At 41.6% G+C, this 5815-nt stretch overlaps 1 pseudogene; it reads right to left on the bottom strand.

Annotated features, from left to right (window-relative positions):
* Positions 1-453: 453 nt before the first annotated feature.
* LOC102840326 lies at positions 454-1019 on the bottom strand (annotated as a pseudogene).
* Between the last annotated feature and the right edge of the window lie 4796 nt (positions 1020-5815).

The raw sequence follows: 5815 nt of genomic DNA on the forward strand, positions 1-5815 counted from the left end.
TTCATTATCACTTGCTTTAGTGGTTAGTGGGTAAGTTTGAATAATAGTTGTATTAACTGATGGTCTTCCTGTGCTGTTGTTTTTGTTAAGTGCCATCAAGTCAATTCCAACTCATAGTGGCCTTGTACAACGTTTCCTAAGAGCAGCTGGTGATTATTATCTGATCACAGACAGCGTTGTACTTCAAGATAGATCTTGAGTTATTCTTTTTGACGATGAATGTAATGTCGTTCCTCTTCACTTTCTTGCTTCGGCATAGTATGCCATGTGATTGTCAGATTTCAAAATGGCCAACACCAGTCCACTATATCACCAGGCTCACTAATGACTAGGATATTGACATTTACCCCTTTTTTTTTTGCACACATAAGAGATTCCCCCACTGAGGGGTGAGCTTTATTGGGCAAATGAGTGGGGTGAGGTAGGGCAGGCCACAGTGGGCGAAGGAAAACTCTAGGAAGCTGAGTCGGAAGCTTCGGAGCTATCATTGACATCAGTGCTCTCGGTGGTCTCTCTGATCTCACTGAGGTCCTTGCTGTCTCCTCCGCTATTCTAAGCAGCCAGGCCCTTCTCCTCCCTGGAGGCCGAAGCCTGAGATTGGAAATGAATTACCCTTGGCCTCCACCTTGTTCTCGAGGGGTCCCAGCACCACGTGCCTGCCCTTCTCCTTCAGTTCCAGCTGCCTCCTCAGCTCATCTGTCATTTGGGTGAGGTCCTGCTTCATGGCATAAACGTCTTCTCCATCTGCATAGTATTTGGGTTCCACTTCACTGATCTGAAAGTTGAGGGTATTGGATTAGAGGTACAGGGTGGCCCAGTTACTCTTCCTGACATGCAGAGAGACTTATTTGGCATTGAAGTTCTCAATCATACCTCACGAGGCCTGATCCATCAGCTTCTGCGTCAGAACAAGGAGTCGGTGGGAACGTTTCACAGACAGTGATGTGATGTCTGTGGGGTACATCATCTGGGTCCTCTTCCATTTTGGCCAGGACATAGCCCACGATCTTCCCTCGCATTGCAGAGTCATGATGCTATTGGAGGGTCATGAGTTCCAGCGGGTCGTGAGTGCTCAGTCCTTGGCCACTGTGCACTAAAGCGATACCAATGCAGCCGGGAGGACTGTTTATGCATTTTTGACAATTTCCAATTTTCCTAGATTCATACTTCATACATTCCATGTTCCAGTTATTGATAGATGTTTACAGCTGTCCCTCCTTGTTTTGAGTTGTATCCCATCAGCAAATAAGGTCCCGAAAGCTTTATTCCATTCACATCATCACAGTCAACTCTATTTGAGGAAGCAGCTCTTCTCCAGTTACATTTTGAGTGCCTTCCAATCTAAGGGGCTCATCTTCCAGCACAATACCTGACAATAAGGAACTCTGGTAGCGTAGTGTGGTTATGAGTCGGGCTGCTAGTCTCAAGGTCAGCAGTTCAAAACTACCATCAAGTCCTTGGGAGAAAGATGAGGCTTTCTACTACTGTAAAGATTTACAGTCTTGGAAACCCTATACATGGTTGCTATGAGTCAAAGTGATTCTGCAGCATGTAACCACCACCACCATATCTTACCATATTCTGATGATCTTCATCATGTTTCAATATTAAATATTCTAATGCTCTCTGACAGTGTCCCACTGCTGTTCATAAGATTTTCAGTGACTAAATATTTGTAAGTAATCTGTCTCTCCTTCTTCTTAGCCTGTTTCATCTGGTGGCTCAGCTGAAACCTGTCCACCATGGGTGACCCTGCTAGGATTTAAAATACCAGTGGCAGAGCTTCCAGAATCATGGCAACATGCAAGTGACCACAGTACCACAAATTGACAGATGAGTGATGGATTTTGCCCATAGAATCCTTCTATTACAAGTCAAGGCTTGACGTTTTTTCCTCCAAATTTTTCAATTTGAAAAGTGCTGAGCAAATTCTTCCCTTTTGGTTTTCCGCTCAAGGTGTTTGCACATTTCACCACAATATTCTCTTTGTATTCTGGAGCTGTCTTTTGAAATTTTCTGTTTAGCTCATTTACCTTCTCATTTCTTTCATTTGCTTTTTCGCATCTCTACTCTCAAAAGCAAGTTTCATAGTCACTTCTGACATCCATTTTGGTCTTTCTTTCCACTCAGTAATGAAAACAATAAACCAAAAACTTCTCTTTGTAACAATATGAATGAATCTCGCATATGCCACATTGAGTGAAAGAAATAAAACACAAAGGTGTACATAATGTTGGATTCACTTACATGAAGTTGGTGAACAAGTAAAACTTGTCAATGGCAACAGAAGTCTGGATATTGGTTACCTCTAAAAGTGGGAGTATTCACTAGAATGAAGCAAAAAAGAACTTTCATAGGATACTGGAAATGTTCTGTGTCTTCATCCAAACCAAAACTAAAGCCAAAACAGTTGCTATTAAAGGACCTTGCACCTGATCAACAGAATGGCATTGCAATTACCCCAATTGATACTGAATGGGGTCCTCCTTGAGCTTCAGATCTCCTGGGAAGCTTGGATCTTTATTATACCTGGAGACCCTCCCACAATGAAATTCCAGGCTTCAGGAAAATCTCCCAGGTTTACTCTCAATAAACCTTCCTGCTGTTGAAGCCAAGACTCTCTCCTTCGTCTCTTTCTTTCTTTCCCTTACAGCTATTAAGTTAAAGACCTTTCTTTTTGAGTTTTTTTTTTTTCTTAAATGTTTTATTGTGAATTATGTGATAGTTTACATGAGAGAACATTAGTTTTATATTCATTCTATCATATATCATCTCATTGCCATGGTTACAATCCCCACCATGCAATCCTTCCCCCGTACCCCCCAGGTCTTCAGCCCACAGCCGCTCTCCCTCTCTGGATCTAAAGTCTCCAGCTGCTCCATCGCTCCATGTCATCATTTCTGGCTCCATTTCAGGCATCACTGCTTCTCTGGGTAGGGTTCTGCTCTCTGCTCTTCTCCCTTAATGGTCCTAGGGACCTCCGCTCCTAGACTGAAAAGTTAATCACTCCCCTCCTTGCTAGAAAACGTCTACCTTTACATTTCCGACCCTCACAATCAGTCCTGATAACAATTAGTCCATATTGAATCACAAGAGACCTGTCTGCATTTCATTGCATCAGCCCCGCCTAGTCAGATTGAATACTACTCACTGGAGATTCTACCTTCCTCTAGGCCCTCTGGATCTGGGTTCCCTCTTGAAAGCTTGTAAGCTAGTCACTTCTTGCCTTTGTAGCTCCCCACCCCCCATTTTGGGTTGCCAATGTCCAAGTTGCCCATCCCTGTCTACTCTGTGTGTGGAGGGGGTGGGAATGATTCTTTCTGTAAGAGCTTGTTCCCTCTTTTGAGCTACTGCTTCCATAGGTGTAGGTCAAGTTCATCAAATTGTATGAGAATACTTTTTTTTTCTCTTCTTTTTACTTCTGGTTGAGCTCTGATCATCCAGTCACTGAAGCCAGGATAAGTGGGTATTATCTGCAAGTGTGGGTGTTCTTATGCATATGCCCTCTCTTCTTATCAGCTGGATGCTTCACTCTCCACTCTAGTCCTCTGTGGCTATGTCACTGACTCTGGGCCCAAGAGTCCCCAGGTCTTGCCACACTGCTGGCCAACCAGGTCTTCACCCGGATTCATAGAAGTCTATTGAATGTTGTAGGGCTTAGCTCACCCCTTCATTGCTGTTTTTCCCTCATAGTATTCAGTTATTATCCTTTTGATTTCCTTTGGTTCTGTTGTGACATCTCCCATGTGGTTTCTAATGCAAGTTATTTGTGTCTTCTCCTTCTTTTCTTTTGTTAGGTTTGCAATGATCTGTCAATTTTGTTAATTCTTTCAAATAACCAGCTTCTTGTTGTCCTGTTGATTGTTTCTATAGTTTTTCTGTTTTCTATCTCATTCATTTCTGCTCTAATATTTATTATTTCTTTTCTTTTGGTGGCTGTGGGTTCCCTCTGTTGGTCTGTTTCTAACTGTTGTAGATGCTGTGCTAATGTGTTAAATTTGGTTCTTTCTTCTTTTTGGATGTGTGCATTTATTGCAATAAATTGTCCTCTCAGCACCGCTTTTGCCGTGTCCCAAAGATTTTGGTATGTTGTGTTTTCATTCTGATTTATTTCTAGGAACTTTGTTAATTCACATTTAATTTCTTGTACTACCCAGTCACTTTTCAGCAGGGTGTTATTCAGTTGCCATGTATTTGACTTGGTTTCCTTGGTCTTCCTATTGTTGATTTCTAATTTGATAGCATTGTGGTCTGAGAAAATGCTTTGTAATATTTTGATATTTGTAAATTTATGCAGATTTGTTTTGTTGCCTAAAACATGGTCTATTCTGGAGAATGTTCCATGGGCACTGAAAAAGAATGTGTATTGTGCTGTTGTTGGGTTTGGTGTTTTATAGGGTGTGATTGTAGGTTGGCTGTATGGTAGCAGTTGCTGACTCTTCTTGTGTAATATAGGGAGACAAAGAGTCCCCCAAAGGCAGAAGGGGGAGCATATAACAGCAAAACAATACCAGCAAAAAAAAAAAAAAAAACCAGCAACAACAAAAACAAGGCTGATACTGCAGTCTCTATTCACAGAAAAGAGAGAGGAGGGAGAGAAGAAGAAGAAGGAAGAAAATAAATAAATAGAAGAAAAAGAAAAAAAAATTTTTTTTTAATTAAAAAAAAAAAATCTGTAGCCTAATATGAGGTCTCTTTCCTGTGTTAAAAAACAGAACAAAAAGCAAACAAGAAAAGTTCAAGGCCTGCTCTTGGACCGAGTATCTGTCGGCTGTTTGGTTTTAAGTGGATATTGTCTCTTTAAATTTCGAGATCTATGCATATGTGTAGTAGAACCCTCCGAGGGTGGGGCTGGAGTATCTAATAGCTCAGGCACCCCTATAGTTACCAGAATGGAGGTACACAGACAGCAAGGGACCAACAAAAAGATACCAAAAAAAGAAAGAAAGAATAAAAGAATGTCCACACCTCTATCTCTGCGGCTCTGTCAGGCGTCTGTGGCTGCTCTGATCTTTTCCTCGCTTGGCCCCACACAAAATGGCGGCTCCTGGAGCAGCTGAGCGTTCTGAACCAGGAAGCAATGGATTTCTTGCTTCTGCCATAAATTCCCCAGCTGTAAGTCTTCCAACCTTCTAAATATTCCTTTATATGTGGTTCAGAGTACTGGGACCATTCCCTGAGTCTTCTTGGTCCTGTATTCTGTGTTGTTCTTGGCAGAGCTTGTTACTACACTTCCACCCGATCTGCCATCTTTTTCCGGAAGCCTCTTTTTGAGGTACTTTTGTGTGGGTTTGAATGCCTACCTTTTTAAGAATAGTCCAACATTTAACCGTTTGCACCACCCATCAAATCCTGTGTCCTCAGCAGGTGGTCTCTAATAAGTGTATTCAAAAAAATTAGTAGTCATCATTTTATTCTGAACCATGGCAACCACATGTGTTTCAAAGTATAAATGTGCTCCACAGTGTTGTCAGTGGCTGATTTTTCAATAGTAGATCAACAAGCCTTTCTTTATAGGTACCTTTGGGTGGGCTCACATCTCTATCCTTTTGGTTAGCAGCCAAATATGTTACTCATTTGCACAACACAAAGATAATTGTGTACACATATGTAAAATTTCATTAAGTTGCACACTTAAGGTAAACGTACTTTCTGCTCATTATCTATGCATGTGACAGACCTTGATTTTAAAAAGGAGAAGCAATCAGGTCACACTTCCCAAATTTCCTCAGTAAGGATAGCCTTGTGTGGGGTTAGCAGAATTAAAATGAATGCACTTTGTAGTTCCCTCGAGTAAAACCTTAACATGGCAGAC

This window comes from Chrysochloris asiatica, unplaced genomic scaffold (assembly GCF_000296735.1).
Source record: "Chrysochloris asiatica unplaced genomic scaffold, ChrAsi1.0 scaffold00077, whole genome shotgun sequence".
NCBI lineage: Eukaryota > Metazoa > Chordata > Mammalia > Afrosoricida > Chrysochloridae > Chrysochloris > Chrysochloris asiatica.